The 18,402-nt window shown below is 40.5% G+C and overlaps 1 protein-coding gene and 1 non-coding gene across 2 annotated transcripts in view; both read left to right on the top strand.

Moving 5' to 3' along the window:
• Window positions 1–18,402, top strand: part of LSAMP (limbic system-associated membrane protein) — a 713,821-nt gene that overhangs the window by 241,843 nt on the left and 453,576 nt on the right. The window lies entirely within an intron of this gene.
• Window positions 7,408–7,480, top strand: TRNAK-UUU. Its single transcript has one exon. It is a non-coding gene; the product is annotated as a tRNA-Lys (tRNA).

The following is an 18,402-nucleotide window of genomic DNA, read 5'->3' as shown; positions in this document are numbered from 1 at the left end:
TGCTTCTTGGAAGAAAAGCTGTGACCAACCTAGACAGAGTACTAAAGAGCAGAGACATCACTTTGCTGACAGAGGTCTGTACGGTCAAAGCTATGGTTTTTCCAGTATTCGTGTCCAGCTGTGAGAGTTGGACCTTAAAGAAGACTGAGCACCAGTGATTTGATGCTTTCAAATTGTGGTGCTGGAGAAGACACTTGAGAGACCCTTTCAAATCAGTCAATACTAAAGTAAATCAATGCTGAATATTCATTGGAAGGACTGATGCTGATGTTGAAGCTCCAATACTTTGGCCACCTGATATGAAGACCTGACCTATTGAAAAAGACTCTAATGCTGGGAAAGACTGAGGGCAGAAGAAGAAGGGGGCAACAGAGAATGAGATGGTTGGATGGCATTACCAGCTCAGTGGACATGAATTTGAGCAAACTCTGGGAGACAGGGAAGGACATGGAAGCCTGGTGTGCTGCAGTTCATGGGGTCACAGCATAGGACACAGTTTAGCAATTGAACAATTGTCACAGGAGGCTTTATGAAGGGATGTCTTCTCTGATACTTTGCACCATCTTCAAGAAGAGTTTTGATGAGTGTGGTAAAAACTATGGCTCACTTAAAATAAAAAGGATTAAAAAAGCAAACAAATGAATTTTAGAGAAACCATCAGGAATAATGTTTTCTTCCTTTTGAAGGCAGGCTTGGCTTACCTTGTTCATGGGGTTCTCAAGGCAAGAAGTGGTTTGCAATTTCCTTCTCCAGTGGAGCACATTTTGTCAGAATTCTCTGAAGAGTATGAAAACTCGCTGAACAGTATGAAAATTCTCTGAACAGTACGTAAAGGCAAAAATATATGACACTGAAAGATGAACTCCTCAGATTGGTAGGTGCCCAATGTGCTACTGGAGAAGAGTGGAGAAATAACTGCAGAAAAATAAAGAGATGGAGCCAAAGTGAAAATAACACCCAGTTGTGGTTGTGACTGGTGATGGAAGTAGTGTCGGGTGCTGTCAAGAACAATATTGCATAGGAATCTGGAATGTTAGGTCCATGAATCGAGGTAAATTGGAAGTGGTCAAACAGGAGATGGCAAGAGTGAACATCAACATTTTAGGAAACAGTGAAATAAAATGGACTGGGATGGGCAAATTTAATTCAGATGACCATGATATCTACTACTGTGGGCAAGCATCCCTTTGAAGAAGAAATGGGGTAGCCCTCATAGTCATTGAAAGACTCTGAAATGCAATACTTAGGTGCAGTCACAAAAATGACAGAATGATCTCAGTTTGTTTCCAAGGCAAACCATTCAGTATCACAGTAAGGCATGTCTGTGCCCCAACCACTAATCCAAAGAAGCTGAAGTTGAGCAGTTCTATGATGACCTACAAGACTTAATAAAACTAACACCAAAAAAGATGCCCTTTTCATTATAGGGAAGTGGATTGCAAAAGTAGGAAGTCAAGAGATACCTGGAGTAACAGGCAAGTTTGGCCTTGGAGTACAAAATGAAGCAGGGCAAAGCCTAACAGAGTTTTGTTGAGAGAATGCACTGGAATAGCAAGCGCCCTCTTCCAACAACACAAGATACAACTCTACAAATGGACATCACCAGATGGTCAATACTGAAATCAGATTGATTATATTCTTTGCAGCCGAAGATGGAGAAGCTCTATAAATCAGCAAAAACAAGACCAAGAGCTGACTGTGGCTCCAATCAAAAATGCCTTATTGCAAAATTCAGACTTAAATTGAAGAAAGTAGGGGAAATCACTAGACCATTCAGATGTGACCTAAATCAAATCCCTTACAATTATGCAGTGAAAGTGACAAATAGATTCAAGGGATTAGATCTGATAGACAGAGTTCCTGAAGAACTATGGATGGAGGTTCATGATATTGTACAGGAGGCAGTGACCAAGACCATCACCAAAAAGAAAAAAAAAAGGCAAAATGGTTGTCCGAAGAGGCCTTACAAATAGCTGAGAAAAGAAGAGAAGCTAAAGGCAAAGGAGAAAAGAAAACTATGCCCATCTGAATGCAGAGTTCCAAAGAAGAGCAAGGAGAGATAAGAAAGCCTTCCTCAGTGATCAGTGCAAAGAAAAAAACAATAGAATGGGAAAGACAAGAGATCTCTTCAAGAAAATTAGAGAAGCCACTGAAACCTATATGCAGGTCAGGAAGCAACAGTTAGAACTGGACATGGAACAACAGACTGGTTCCAAATAGGACAAGGAGTACGTCAAGGCTGCATATTGTCACCCTGCTTGTTTAACTTACATGCAGAAGGCAATGGCACCCCACTCTAGTACTCTTGCCTGGAAAATCCCATGGACAGAGGAGCCTGGTGGGCTGCAGTCCATGGGGTCGCTAAGAGTCGGACACGACTGAGCGACTTCACTTTCACTTTTCACTTTCATGCATTGGAGAAGGAAATGGCAACCCACTCTGGCATTCTTGCCTGGAGAATCCCAGGGATGGGGGAGCCTGGTTGGCTGCCGTCTATGGGGTTGCACAGAGTTGACATGACTGAAGTGACTTAACAGCAGCAGCAGAGTACATCATGAGAAACACTGGGCTGGAAGAACCACAAGCCGGAATCAAGATTGCTGGGAGAAATCTCAATAACCTCAGATATGCAGATGATACCACTTTTATGGCAGAAAGTGAAGAGGAAATAAAAAGCCTCTTGATGACAGTGAAAGAGGAGAGTGAAAAGGTTTTATTAAAGCCCAACATTCAGAAAACGAAGATCATGGCATCTGGTCCCATCACTTCATGGGAAATAGATGGGGAAACAGTGGAAACAGTATCAGAGTTTATCTTTTGGGCTCCAAAATCACTGCAGATGGTGATTTCAGCCATGAAATTAAAAGATGCTTACTCCTTGGAAGGAAAGTTATGACCAAGCTACACAGCATATTAAAAAGCAGAGACATTACTTTTCCAACAAAGGTCTGTCTAGTCAAGGCTATGGTTTTTCCAGTAGTCATATATGGATGGACATGAGTTTGGGTAAACTCCGGGAGTTGGTGATGGACAGGGAGGCCTGGTGTGCTGCGATTCATGGGGTCGCAAAGAGTCGGACATGACTGAGCGACTGAACTGAAGGGAACATTTCATGAAAAGATGGGCACAATAAAGGACAGAAATCGTATGGACCTAACAGAAGCAAAGATATTAAGAAGTGGCAAGAATACACAGAAGAACTGTACAAAAAAGATCTTTCACGACGCAGATAATCACGATGGTGTGATCACTTACTTAGAGCCAGACATCCTGGAATGTGAAGTCAAGTGGGCCTTAGGAAGCATCACTACAAACAAAGCTATGGAAGTGATGAAATTTCAGCTGAGTTATTTCAAACCCTAAAAGATGATGCTGTGAAAGTGCTGCACTTAATATGCCAGCAAATTTGGAAAACTCAGAAGTGGCTACAGGACTGGAAAAAATCAGTTTTCATTCCAGTCCCAAAGAAAGGCAATGCCAAAGAATGCTCAAACTACTGCACAATTGCACTGATCTCATACACTAGGAAAGTAATCCTCAAAATTCTCCAAGCGAGGCTTCAATGGTTCATCAACTGTGAACTTCCATATGATGAAACTGGATTTAGTAAAGGCAGAAGAACCAGAGATCAAATTGCCAACATCCTTTGGATCATAGAAAAAGAAAAAAGTTCTAGAAAAACTTCTGCTGAATTGACTACACCAAAGCCTTTGACTGTGTGGATCACAAGGAACTGTGGAAAATTCTTAAAGAGATGGGAATACCAGACCACTGACCTGCCTCCTGAGAAATCTGTATGCAGGTCAAGAAGCAACAGTTAGAACTGGACATGGAACAATGAACAGGTTCCAAATTGGGAAAGGAGTACATCAAGGCTTTATAATGTCACCTTGCTTATTTAACTTAAATGCAGAGTGCATCATGCAAAATCCTGGGCTGGATGAAGCTCAAGCTGGAATCAAGATCACCAGCAGAAATATCAATAACCTCAAATATGCAGATGACACCAACTTTATGGCAAAAAGCAAAGAGCAACTAAAGAGTCTCTTGATGAAAGTGAAAGAGGAGAGTCAAAAAGTTAGCTTAAAACTCAGCATTCAGAAAACTAAGATCATGGCATCTGGTACCATCACATTATGGCAAATAGATCAGGCAACATGAAAACAGTAACAGACTTTATTTTCTTGGGCTCCAAAATCACTGCAGATGGTGACAGAAACCATGAAATTAAAAGACCGTTGCTGCTTGGAAGAAGAGCTATGACCAACCTAGACAGCATATTAAAAATCAGAGACATTACATTGCCCACAAAGGTCTGTCTAGTCAACGCTATGGTTTTTTCCAGTAGTCATGTGTGGATGTGAGATTTGGACTATATGGAAAGCTAAGCACCAAAGAATTGGTGCTTTAGAACTGTAGGGTTGGAAAAGACTCTTGAGAGTCTCTTGGACTGCAAGGAGATCAATCCTAAAGGAAATCAATCCTGAATATTCATTGGAAGGACTGATGTTGAAGCTGTAGCTCCATTACTTAGGCAAACTGATGCAAAGAACTGACTCATTGGAAGAGACCCTGATGCTGGGCATGATTGAAGGCAGGAGGAGAAGGGGACGACAGAGAATGAGATGGTTGGATGGTATCACCGGTTCAATGGACATGAGTTTGAGCAAGCTCAGGAAGTTGTTGATGGACAGAGAAGCCTGGCGTGCTGCAATCCATTAGATTGCAAAGAATTGGACACAACTGAGTGACTGAACTGAACTTGGCTTACCTTGGTCTTCTCTGGTGACTTAGATGTTAAAGAATCTGCCTGTTGTGCAGGAGACCTGAGTTTGATCCCTGGTTCAGGAAAATCTGCTGGGGAAGGGAATGACAATCCATTCCAGTATCCTTGCCTGGAGAATTCTATGGCTAGAGAAGCCTGGCAGGCCCCACCCAGTATGTGTGCTCACAAAAAGTTGGACACAACTGAATGACTAACACAGTTTACTTACCTTGCACATCTGTATTTTGCATTTTATGTCTGGCTTAGACTAGTTTTTCCAAAAAAAACAAAAACAGCTTGTGCTCCCTATGTACAAATATATAGCATGTGTTTAATTAGATACATCTTTGTATATGGTTAATATGAGTTAGTAGAATGCTTTATCTTCAGTCTATTTTGAAGCAGTACCAGCATGACTGAATTTTGATGACTTTTAAAATCACAGCTGTTGGAATGCTTGGCAAAATTATGTGATTGAAAGTTATGACCCTTTAAAATATGAGTCATCTCTCATTTTTGTTGCTCATTACCTAATAGACAGTAAGTGGGAACATATCTTCCATGTGTGAGCTGTCATTCATAAAATTCACAAATACGGTGGCAGGGAAGAGAGACTAGAAGAAGAAGGAGGGTAGTGAAATGATAATAGAAATAAGAGGCGAGAGAGGAGAGGAAAAGCCTTCCCTGGTGGCTCAGACGATAAAGGATATGGCTGCAATGCAGGAGACCCAGTTTCGATCCCTGGGTCGGAAAGATCCCGAGAGAAGGAAATTGCAACACACTCTAGTATTCTTGTCTAGAAAATCCCATGGACAGAGGAGCCTGGTGGGTTACAGTCTATAGAATCGCAAAGAGTAGGACACGACTGAGTGACTAATATGAAAAGGAAAATGGAGACGTTGAAGAGACGGGAAAATTCTGTTCTAAGAGACAAGCTTGAGTCTAAAAATGTATTTTCAGACACAATTTAAACGATGTAAAAATGGACTTTGAATATATGTTATATGCACTCATTTAAGCATCTGATATGAATCTGGTACTGTGCTAATTTATGGTGATGAAGAAAATGGACATGCAACTTGGAGACAAGAGAGGGAAGTAACTGTTTACCCCAAAGCACTATATAAATGCATATTCTGATTAATGCTGTAGTGAAATTATGCCTGGAGGGATAGGTCTTTAGATTGGGTGATCTGGTCAGACCACTCCAGAGTGAGTGAGTGGAGTGAAGTCACTAAGTCGTGTCTGACTCTTTGCGACCCCGTGGACTGTAGCCCACCAGGCTTCTCCACCCATGGGATTCTCCAGGCAAGAACATTGGAGTGGGTTGCCATTTCCTTCTTCAGGGGATCTTCCCAATCCAGGGATCGAGCCCAGGTCTCCCGCATTGCAGGCAGACGCTTTAACCTCTGAGCCACCAGGGAAGCCCAAGAAGTGGTTAAATTGAGGCCAGAAAGATGAAAGAGTTCTACTTTTGTGAAGAGCAATGCAAGAGAAGCTGCAGAGGTGTCATTTCTATCACAAATTTCCCCAAAATACTCTTTTTTTTTTTTATTTGAACTTATTAAAATTTTATTTTATTTTTTTTTTGGTTTTTTATTTTTAATTTAATTTAATTTTATTTTATTTTTAACTTTATATAATTGTATTAGTTTTGCCAAATATCAAAATGAATCAGCCACAGGTATATATGTGTTCCCCATCCTAGACCCTCCTCCCTCCTCCCTCCCCATACCATCCCTCTGGGTCGTCCCAGTGCACTAGCCCCAAGCATCCAGTATTGTGCATCGAACCTGGACTGGCATCTCGTTTCTTACATGATATTTTATGTGTTTCAATGTCATTTTCCCAAATCTTCCCACCCTCTCCCTCTCCCACAGAGTCCATAAGACTGTTCTATACATCAGTGTCTCTTTTGCTGTCTCATACACCGGGTTATTGTTACCATCTTTCTAAATTCCATATATATGCGTTAGTATACCGTATTGATGTTTTTCCTTCTGGCTTACTTCACTCTGTATAATAGGCTCCAGTTTCATCCACCTCATTAGAACTGATTCAACTGTATTCTTTTTAATGGCTGAGTAATACTCCATTGTGTATATGTACCACAGCTTTCTTATCCATTCATCTGCTGATGGACATCTAGGTTGCTTCCATGTCCTGGCTATTATAAACAGTGCTGCGATGAACATTGAGGTACACGTGTGTCTTTCCCTTCTGGTTTCCTCAGTGTGTATGCCCAGCAGTGGGATTGCTGGATCATAAGGCAGTTCTATTTCCAGTTTTTTAAGGAATCTCCACACTGTTCTCCATAGTGGCTGTACTAGTTTGCATTCCCACCAACAGTGTAAGAGGGTTCCCTTTTCTCCACACCCTCTTCAGCATTTATTATTTGTAGACTTTTGGATCGCAGCCATTCTGACTGGTGTGAAATGGTACCTCATAGTGGTTTTAATTTGCATTTCTCTGATAATAAGTGATGTTGAGCATCTTTTCATGTGTTTGTTAGCCATCTGTATGTCTTCTTTGGAGAAATGTCTATTTAGTTCTTTGGCCCATTTTTTGATTGGGTCATTTATTTTTCTGGAATTGAGCTGTAGGAGTTGCTCCCAAAATACTCTTTACAGCTGGCTTAGGGAGCCTGGATAGCTCATTTGGTAGAGCATCAGATTTTTAATCTGAGTGCCTAGGGTTCAAGTCCCTGTTCAGGTGACAAGGTCTCATTTGGGGCTTTCCTGCTAGTTCAGCTGGTAAAGAATCTTCCTGTAATGCAGGAGACCCCGGTTTGATCCCTGGGTCAGGAAGATCCTCGGGAGAAGGGAACGGTTACCCACTGCAGTGTTCTGGCCTGGAGAATTCCATGGACTGTATAGTCCATGGGGTTGCAAAGAGTTGGACGTGACTGAGTGACTTTCACTTTCTTTGTTCAAATTACTATCAAAGTCCATTTATTGCACAGTTTCAGTTACAGTGGGGAAAATTTGTTTCTGATCAGTAAATCAAAAGCAGTGTAGATTCATTTATTTAACAAGTATGGATTGATACTAAGCACTTACTATAGGCAAGATATGCTGTCCCAGGAGCTGAATGACAATGGCGAACAAAAAAAGACAGGGAATCACTCAGGAGTTCATTCTAGGGCTGGCAGCACTCTCACAGAGCATCATTATCTGATCAGTGTTGCTTCAAGCCAGATGGGCTGATGGCATGAGACCCTCAGGAAGGATATGAGGCTGCCTTTTCCTGTGTGCCTTTTGACTTCCGTAGAGTTGATAAAGCTTTTCCTCAGATCTCAACATTTTTGTTATATGTTGTTTACTTGTTACATGTTTATTGGCACTTTATAGACCAAAGTGATCAATGAAGACCTAGAAAGTGAACAGGCTCCGAAGGTTTTCAGAAGAACAGAACATTTTTGGACCCAGAAAAATATATCCTCTTTGTTTGCCTTAAGAAAAAAATATTTATTTTATCTAGTTCTGGATTCCTTATGCTTTTGTCAGATATCATTGGAATCTGCTCAGTGCACTGAAAATTTCTTATAGGAAAAGGAGGTAATTAAGGATGAGTCTTTTTTGGTTAAAGAAGCCCTTAGAAGTTTCTTGCCTGTGTTATATGTGAGACTGAGTGAAGAAATCTTGTGAAATGCTTGATTATCCACAGAAGAAGGATATAATTAAGCGAGTTTTACTAGTTTTATTATTTTCTGGGCATGGTTTAAAATAATTATGATTGGGTACCATAAATAGTGGTTCCTTGAAATAGCTAACTTGGCAGCCTAGTAGGGAGGTTATGATCTTGGACTTGTGAGCCTAGTTGAGTCATTAAGTAACAGAGAGCAAAATCTAATTAAATTTGACATCCTCACATGGGGAATCATACCCACAGGTAGTACTACAGCATGAAACTTCCAGAAGAATTTTTTTTTTTTAAATTCATTAGAAGAGACTGAGGGGGGGAGTTGAAAAATGAAAATTTATGAAATCTGCAAAGGAGCCACTTTCCAGTATTCCCCTCGAGAAAGAATTAGAGCTGTGAAAGTTTACAAAAGGTTATATAATCTTCTATGTAGTTGGCGGCACGAATGGTCAGACCTCAGGCGGCCACATTGTGGAACTGGAATCACCATGAACCTTAAGAAGTCTCTCCTGTAGCTAAATGCTATCACATTCACACAAGGTGTCATTAGGGAATGCAGCCCCTTTTTGTTGCTGGACAAAGGTACTCTAATATCGTCATTTAACACCATCTTCAAAAGGATCACACACAATATTATTACTTTAATGAAAACTCATTTCACTTTTTCATATTTCTTTCAAATTGCTGACCATATGAATGATATTTTACATAGTTTGAGATAATATACAAACCATTTTCTGATTTGCTTTTCTATTTAACATAATAGCCTAAACGTACGGCTTCCCTGGTGGCTCAGTCGGTAAAGAATCTGCCTGAAATGCAGCAGAAGTGGGTTTGATCCCTGGATTGGGAAGATCCCCTGGGGAAGGAAGTGGCAACCCACTCCATTACTCTTGCCTGGGAAATCCTATGGACAGAGCAGCCTGGTGGGCTACAGTCCATGGGATTGCAAGAGTCAGACATGACTTAGTGACTAAATCACCACCATATTTTAATGTTAAACAGCTTATGTATTTTAAGATTCAGTGGCTTTATAATATTTGAATGAATTAATAAGCCATACTAGATCAATCTCCTATATTTGGATGTTTATACTGGTTCTAATTTTTTATTACTATAGATAAATTTCAATTTTTTTTACCAATTTAAATAGTTTTGGTATAAAGCAAGTGCTTAATAAATATTTGGTGATGAGACTTTCTTGGCTAGTATTGTCAGGAATGTCGTTCTGATTTTGGAATCTCAGTTCCTTATCCAAAGATTTATACGTTTTACAATGTGACAAAATTATGTGAGTACCTTTTACTGTCAGCCTCTCCAGTATTTGTTACCCTGTTAAACATTTTAAAATGAATCTAGGTTAATAGTTCCTTGAGTTTACATGCATTGTGTCTATTATACTAAAGAATACTTTACCCTTTGTGTAATTCTTATATTTTTAAAAGAGGAAAAATTACAGAGATCTGTTTAGAAAATGGGTGAGATGGTGAAACATGAGAAAAAAGAGCCGAGGTAAGGACGATGTTAAACTCCTTCTCAGAGCCCACCCCTAGTTTCTATAAGTGGGGCACATCGCCTTTCTTCCTCTTCTTGTCCCCAAGCCCCTTTGTGCTCTGCTCAAGGAGCACAGCTCTCAAATGTAGCTCTTACTGCCCAGACTTCACACCCAGACTGAAAGTCCAACCTACAAAATTAGAATGCAAAATTATGAGTTTAAGCCTTTTCCTCCCTCACAGTTAAATAGCTAGATATAGAAATGTGTTTATGCCCTGAAGGGGATACTTTAAAAATTTAAAATGAGCACCAAATACATAGTTATTAAAAAGTAATTTCATCCATGGCAGGCAACTGTCAGCCCATAGGATGTAGTGCTGTGGAAATAAAAAAAGTATCTAATTGTTTTTTTGAAGTCATAAAATTGGCATAATATCATAGAATGTTAAAGCTGCAAGAGGTCCTAGAGATCACCCTCATTTTATAAATGAGGAGCCACATTCAGAGAGTGGTGACATTCCAGAAATCATGGAGCTTAGCGTTGGAGCTGGAGCTAGAACCCAGAGCAGTGGATTTGCACAACCTCATCTTTATGGGACTGTCTTCTGGGAAGAGAAGCAGCAGCCAATTCCAAGCACAGAGGTGAAACTGGCTTTTAAGGCTCTGCTCTTAACAGACGCTTAATAAGTATCTTTCGTATGAATTCCCGCACTCGGAAACTGTGACCAAAAAGTCTTTCGAAGATGAACAATAGAAAAAGACCATGTCACTGGGTTTACCACCGCCCCCCGACCACACACATGCATGCATGCACACACGTGTGTGCACACACACACACATACACTTGTTCAAAGAATGTTACACAGAGGTTTTCAAGCTATTCTCTAAAAACTTGTGTATTCCTTGGCATCTCTTGAGGGTCACAGTGAGGATGGAGATAGTGAGACACCAGTCTTTAATCAACACGGCTCAGCCAGTGTCTGTAACATCCAGCAAACTCTGTAAGGTTTTGTGTTCAGAAAGGCTCTGCCTCTCTCAAGCATATAGGCACACATGTATGTACCCATATGTATGCACATTTGGAAACTACTGATCTAGACGAGTTATCTAATTTTACCAGCAAATCCCTGGAGGCTCAAGACAGCTGGCATGGCTGTGTGACCTCCCTAGTTAGTTAGGAGGTGAGAAGGGAAAGCAAAGAGGGCTACAATCAGAAATCCTGAGGTTCTTAGTACGAAGCCTGCCTCTGTTAGTTTATCAGATTTGTTAACTCGGACCAGTTATTTAACTTGATGAGTCTCTATTTTCTTGTTTATGAAGTGGGATGCGGTTCATGGGTTGCAAAGAGTTGGACACAACTGAGCGACTGAACTGAACTGAACTGCGTTTTTTCTATAGGATAGTACCTTAAAATGAAATGAAGAAGTGTGTGTGTGTGTGTGTGTGTGTGTGTGTGTGTGTGTATATAAACTGGTAATTTCAGTATTAGAAAAAAATGTTTCGATTGTTTTTGTCATTTTCCCATTTCTTTGTCTCAGGGTCAGGGCTGGAACCATGCTTTCTGCATCCCACTGAATACTCTTTTGACTACAGAATGGCTGGTCATCCTGCTCATGTCAGAATTGTTTCCAATCCCTGGTGCTTGATTCTGGTAGCAGCTATGTGGGCCCCACATCCCTTATCTCATTCCTCAGTTCCATTTTGAGAAATAGAAATCCTGAAAACTCCTAAAGTTATGATGCCTGTGAACCCATAATCACTGCTCCGTATCACAACAAATTCTGAGAAATGATAGGAATAAGAAACTGGCATCTTGAACTGTCCACCTCTTCTAATGCTTGGTAGCACAAAATGTCCCTAAGTCACAGTACTCTCTTTTTTAATGACTGACAAATTATCCTCTATTATACGTTTTCCCATATTTAGCTTCTGTTCCAACCTCAATTTCTTTCATCTCTTGTCATTGCACCTCCTCCTCTGGTTCTTTGTTCCTTTTGGAACAATCGTGTGTGTGTGTGTGTGTGTGTGTGTATTACACACAATATGTATTTGTTTGCACATATATGCGCATACCCATGCACACAGAGGTATGCAAATGACAGGGCAGAATGGCAAGATACTTTATTAAAATGTATGTAGTTCTTTTGCTACCAGGGCTCAAGGGCAGAAGCATAAGCTGTTACCAATAAAAAATTTGAGCCCACTCAGAGTCAAGTTAAAAAGCTGAAGACTGATTACACGGTACTAAAAATGAAAGCAGAATGGGGAGAGAGGCAGCCCATTTAAAAGAGAAGCACCTGGTCGCGGGAGATTATCAGTGAACTCCACGCAGTACTGCTGGGTACAGAGAAGACCTCAGTGCTGTAAAATTGGGAAGCAAATTCATCAAATCTGTGTCAAACTGTTGGCAGGTGGGGAACACAGTGGGATAAGGGAGATGCAGTGGTGGCAAGAAGCATTTTAAATTAGTGAAACTGTGAGTATGTTCTGGTGACAAATAACTAGGAGAAACCCACTCTTTTTATACTTTCTAAAACAAAGTTCATCAGATAAACCCTTTTAAGATCCATTGCATTCCATAGGTAATATGTTGACTGTGGTCCGTGTTATTTCCTCCTGGGATGGATTGCATCATTAGTCTGCATTAGTTTTAAATCTAGTCTATAAGTCTGCTTTTTCCACCATCTCATGGCCCTCTTGCTCTTGGAAGGTGACTATATGGACGGATGGATCCCACTCTTCTCCTCTCTCCCCTCCCCAACTCCCCACACTTGCCTCCCACTCCTGAGCACCATGACCAAAGGTTCCACATCCACTATTCTTTCTTGCATAGGCAGATTGTTCGGTAGCGTCTTCACACGCTGATTGATTTTAAGACTTGACCTGCTTTGTGTCCGTTTTAAAATTGTGCTGTCCTTTCACCTGAACCTCTGTGGAAATAAAAGCCCCTTTAAACCCTGTGAACTAAATATTTTACTATCCTTTGGGTTATGGCCTGTGGTGGGAACCCCTTAGGGTTTCCCATGGTCCTCTCTCATCCCCCTTAGCAGCACGTGGGCAGATATGAGTAGTGTGGTATGGAGGTTAGGAACAAAAGCACCAGGATTAGAAATACTTGATTTAAATCATTAACTGGGTGAATTATTTAAACTTTTTAATTCTCAGTTGCCCCATTTGTAATTGGAGGTACAAATATCCTCATAAAATTTTTGTGCAAAATAAGCAAATACTGTATAAAATGTTTAGCATAGTGCTTTGTACGTGGTATCATTTTAAAGCAAATGACTAGAAAACTGAAATCCACTGGGCTTCTTCCCACTAGATATAAACTCCTTGGAGCAGAGACTATGTAAGTATCTGTGCAGAACATAGTAGGCACTTAATTAATTTGGAAGTAATGAGTGCAAGAATGCATGCATTTATGAACAAATCATAAAACTAGAGTTCAGAAGATCAAATAACTTGCCCAAAGTCATCCATTACTAAAAGAGCTGGCATTGAAGCTAAAAGTACTTTATTGTGTACTACTAGTCAGTCTTCTGTAACATAAATGCTTTCTTTAGTTTCTTTACTTCATGGAGGATAAGCCCTTGCTTTTTCAATCACAATTCCTGGAGCTTTACAGGCTTGGTGATAAAAACAGCCATAAATCTCGGGGACTTGATTGTAAAGGGTTTTGGCACAATTACCTGCATGAATTTATCTGTTTGGTGAAGGTGTGGGCTCAAACCACAACAGCCACCAGCAGTGAGAACTCATCTCCTGAGCCTTAATTAAAACAGTCCTTGGAGAATACAACTGCCTCAGGAAGTGCCAGAAATCTCGTCTGAAAGCTTCCTGATTGTGATATTTCCAATGTCATATTGCAGATTCAAGAAACTTGGGTGTTTGGAATAAGTTTAGGATAAGAACAGCCTCACTTTAAGTGCTTATCTTAACCACCAAACCATCTGTTCTTCTCCCGTCGTGGTTCCATGTGCTGTTGTACATAAGAGTAAGCGTTCCTCTCCCTGTCCCATTTTGCATCTGAACAAGATCTATTTCCAAAGTAGCTTATTTTCCTCCTTTCTCCATCATGAAAAGCAAAGCTAGCTGTGAACTTTTCAGCAGAACTGAAAGAATCTTCTTCACCTCTTTCCTTTTTAAATTAATTTTTTAAATTTATTTACTTAATTTTGTCTGGGCTGGGTCTTCATTGCTGTGTGAGCTTTTCTCTAGTTGCAGCACGTGGGGACTACTTTCTAGTTGCGGTGCCCAGGCTTCTCACTGCAATGGTTTCTTTTTCTACAACAAATGGGCTCTCAGGGGCAGGCTTCAGCAGTTGCGGCTGCCGGGCTCTAGAGCACAGGCTCAATAGCTGTGGTGCACAGGCTTAGTTGTTCCACTATGGCATGTGGGGTCTTCCTGAGTCAGGGCTTGAACCCACGTTTCCTGCATTGACGGGTGAATTATTTACCACTGAGCCATCAATGAAGCCCTTTCTTCACTTCTTTCTAATAGCTCCTTCCCAAACTCCTCCTTCCTAAATCTCTTGCTTTAAACTAGTAGTTATTTCAGTGTGGTTGCCTCCTCCCTCTTTTTTTTTTTTTTTAACTCTTCACAGCTAATTCATTACTATGCCTATTATTTTTTTCTCTAAACAATGTCTCGTGTCTCTTGTATATCATCTCATCATTAGATTTATTACACAAATCTTTTGTTTCCCTGCTTCTAGATTCTCCCACGTTCATGCCATCTCAGAAAAAAATGGAAGAGTAATTGGTTTCAGATAATAAAGCAGGGCTATCAGAAAAAAAATAAGAAAAAGATAATTTGATCATGTGCCCTATTACAAGATGTACAGTGCCCAAAACAGGGGCAGTGAATGTCGCTTTTCTTCCCTGTCCTCATCAGGGTATACCTAGAGTAGCACATTGAATTCTGGGCACATTTAAGGAACATCAACAAACTGAAGAAAACTCATTACAGGGTGACCCCGATGGCAGTGGGCCTGGATGTCATGAGAGGTTAAGAGCCAAATTAAAAACCCTGAGGGAGTTCATTTGAAAACAGAAAGACTAAAGGAAAACAGGACAAACTAAGAGTTAAAGGAATGTTACATAGTAGGAGGAGTAAACTTTTTTTTTTCTTTTTGTCACTTGCAAGAATAATAGTTAAACCACTGACGGGAGACAAGGGTTAGTTGGATTTCAGATCCATCTAAGGAAGAAATCACTCATGTTTGATCGCTATAAAAAGTGATGCACACCTTTGTGAGACAGTGACTTTCCTGTAGCAGAAGCGAGTGCCTGAAAACGTACTTCACATTCTGTAGGATGTATTCAGTTATAGAGAAGGCAAATAGACTGCATGACCTCTTGGATTATCTGCAATGCTAAATGATTGTGATTCTTCCATATATGAATCTTGTTATTCACCATTTTCTTTCTTTTACACTTTTTGTTTGTTTTTATAAACAGATTTATTGAGGTGGATTTTACATATAAAAATTACTGACTAACATTGGAGCTTTTCAAGACTTTCCTAGAACAGTTTTAAGTTGACAGCAAAATTGAGAGGCACAGAGATTTCCCAAGTACCTCCTGTCCCAACACATGAATGGCTTCCCCATTATCAACATCCTCTACTAGAGTGGCACTTTTGTTACAGTTGATGAGCCTACCTTGATACATAATCACCCAAAGTCCATAGTTTACCTTAAGGTTCATTCTTGGTATATTTTCTATTAGTTTAGACAAACGTGTAGTGACATGTATCCATTATTATACTATACAAACTATTTTTGCTGCCTTCAGTTCAGTTCAGTTGCTTAGTCGTGTCTGACTCTTTGTGACCCCATGGACTGCACCATGCCAAGCCTCCCTGTCCATCGCCAACTCTCAGAATTTACTCGAATTCATGTCCATTGTGTCGGTGATGCCATCCAACCATCTCATCCTCTGTCATCCCCTTCTCCTGCCTTCAATCTTTTCCAGCATCAGGGTCTTTTCAAATGAGTCAGTTCTTCACATCAGGTGGCCAAAGCATTGGAGTGTCAGCTTTAGCATCAGTCCTTCCAATGAATATTCAGGACTGATTTCCGTTAAGATGGACTGGTTGGATCTCCTTGCAGTCCAAAGGACTCTCAAGAATCTTCTCCAACACCACAGTTCAAAAGCATCAATTCTTCAGCACTCAGCTTTCTTTATAGTCCAACTCTTGCATCCATACATGACCACTGGAAAAACCATAGCTTTGACTAGATGGACCTTTGTTGGCAAAGTGATGTCTACTTTTTAATATGCTGTCTAGGTTGGTCATAGCTTTTCTTCCAAGGAGCAAGAAGTGTCTTTTAATTTCATGGCTGCAGTCACCATTTGATTTTGGATCCCAAGAAAATAAAGTCTGTTAGTATTTCTACTGTCTCCCCATCTATTTGCCATGAAGTGATGGGACCAGATGCCTTGATCTTAGTTTTCTGAATGTTGAGTTTTAAGCCAACTTTTTCACTTTTCTCTTTCACTTTCATCAAGAGGCTCTTCAGTTCTTCTTTGCTTTCTGCCATAAGAGTACCTTAACTTTCCTCTATAATTTTCTTATCCATTCTCCTCCGCCAGCCCTGGTATCCATGATCTTCTCCCCATCTTTGTAACGTTGGAGGCTTCTTATTTTTCCAGATTATTATATAGTTGGATTCATATAGTATATAGCCTTTTCACATTGGTTTCTTTCACTTAGTAATGCGCATTTAAGGTTATTCCATGTCTTTTCATGACTTCATAGCTCATTTCCCATTAGTGTCAAATGATATTCCATTGTCTAGATGTACTCCAGTTAATTATCCTTTCAGCAACTGAAGGACATCTCAGTTGCTATTTTTCACTTTCATAGTGAATTATTTTTGCTTTAATCCATTCAGTTGTCCCCACCTACTATGGTTTCTCCTGACTGATGTATCATTGCACATCCATACTAACTCCTGGACAATCTACACCTGTATCTCCCTCAAAGTCAGCTCAAAGTGTCCTCAAATTAAACTCACCTCTCTAGTTGGTTGGTACCTGAATTGGTTAGGGTTTAGGCTAAGAATCTGAGCAAATGTACTAGGGAAAAAGATCAACAAGCAAACAAACAAAAGACAGTGGCGGAAATGTAAGAGAAAGTCATTCCTCTCTTGGGTGACAGCTCAGAAGCAGGCCATCTTGATGAGGGTGGTTTTGCATGTTTAATAAATGGCTTCTGTGTCTGGCCCAGGAAACATTTCCTTTTCTCACCTTCTTGCAACAGTAGGCTCTTGGCAAGGTGCAAAGCAGTGCATGATCAATAATTTAAAGTGCAAACTTGGAAGTGGCATGTATCACCTTCACTCACATTGCCTTAACCAGAATTTAGTCTCATGGTTGCACTGACTATAAGGAAGACTAGGGAACAGAGACTTCCTTGAGTGGCCAGGGACCAACTTATATTCCATTGCCAATGAAAGGGAGAATAGATCTTGAAGAACATCCCACAACTGATGAGGGTCACCCCTCAGAATTGGAAAAGCCCCTGATGCTTGGAAAGATTGAGGGCAAAAGGAGAAGGAGGGAGCAGAGGATGAGATGGTTGGATGGCATCACTGACTCAATGGACATGAGTTTGAGCAAACCCCGGGAGACAGTGAAGGACGGGGAAGCCTGGTGTGCCGTAGTTCATGGGGTCACAAAGAATCCGACATGACTGAGTGACTGAAAAACAACCACCTCTCAGAATTATTTACTTGAGGGTTTGTTGCTTTATTTTTTACCTTTTTTATAACAGTACATTTGGCTGTTCTGAATAATAATTTGCCACTGATTCTATTAAGAGTTTAGTAATAAGTTCATGTTTAAAATTTACAGTCTTAGATCTATCAGTAATTTTAACATTGTCCTTTTTCAGCATGAAGGTTCTGTGCTTTAAAATTAATGTCCCATAGTTCCTCTAAAAAGAGAATTGGCAAAAGACAGTGAACCTTCAGAATCTGTGAATATAGTTTGTGGGTTTGTGTGTGCTCAGTCATGTCTGACTCTTTGCAACCCCATGGACTGTAGCCCGCCAGGCTCCTCTGTCCATGGGATTCTCCAAGCAAGAACACTGGAACCCACATCTCCTATATTGGCCAGCGGCTTCTTTACCACTATGTCATCTGGGAAGCCCCAAGGTGGCATGGTTTAAACTGTGTACCCCAAGGTACACGGTTTAAAATGTACAAATTGCAAAGTGATACACTGACAATTCTCATAGTACTCCTGGCTTACTGATGAGACTTGAAATCTTTACATTTTCACACAGGTTCATTATTTGCGCGTGAAAGCAACAGTATTTGGTGCTTAAAGGAACAAATTAGTCAGGTTCTCTGCAAAGTGCTCCTCCCCAGTGTATCTGCCTGCGGTTGCACCCATCCAACTGATGAAAAGGGAAGAGTGCTCAATGGAACTAGCACTTACAGAAACTTGCAACTCCAAAGCCTGTTTGCATGACTTTTATAAGCTTTAAACATT

The sequence above is a fragment of the Bison bison genome, unplaced genomic scaffold, assembly GCF_000754665.1.
Source record: "Bison bison bison isolate TAMUID 2011002044 unplaced genomic scaffold, Bison_UMD1.0 scf7180017864215, whole genome shotgun sequence".
Lineage (NCBI taxonomy): Eukaryota > Metazoa > Chordata > Mammalia > Artiodactyla > Bovidae > Bison > Bison bison.
Note: the sequence above shows the minus strand (reverse complement) of the source record. Positions and strands in the feature narration are given on the sequence as shown.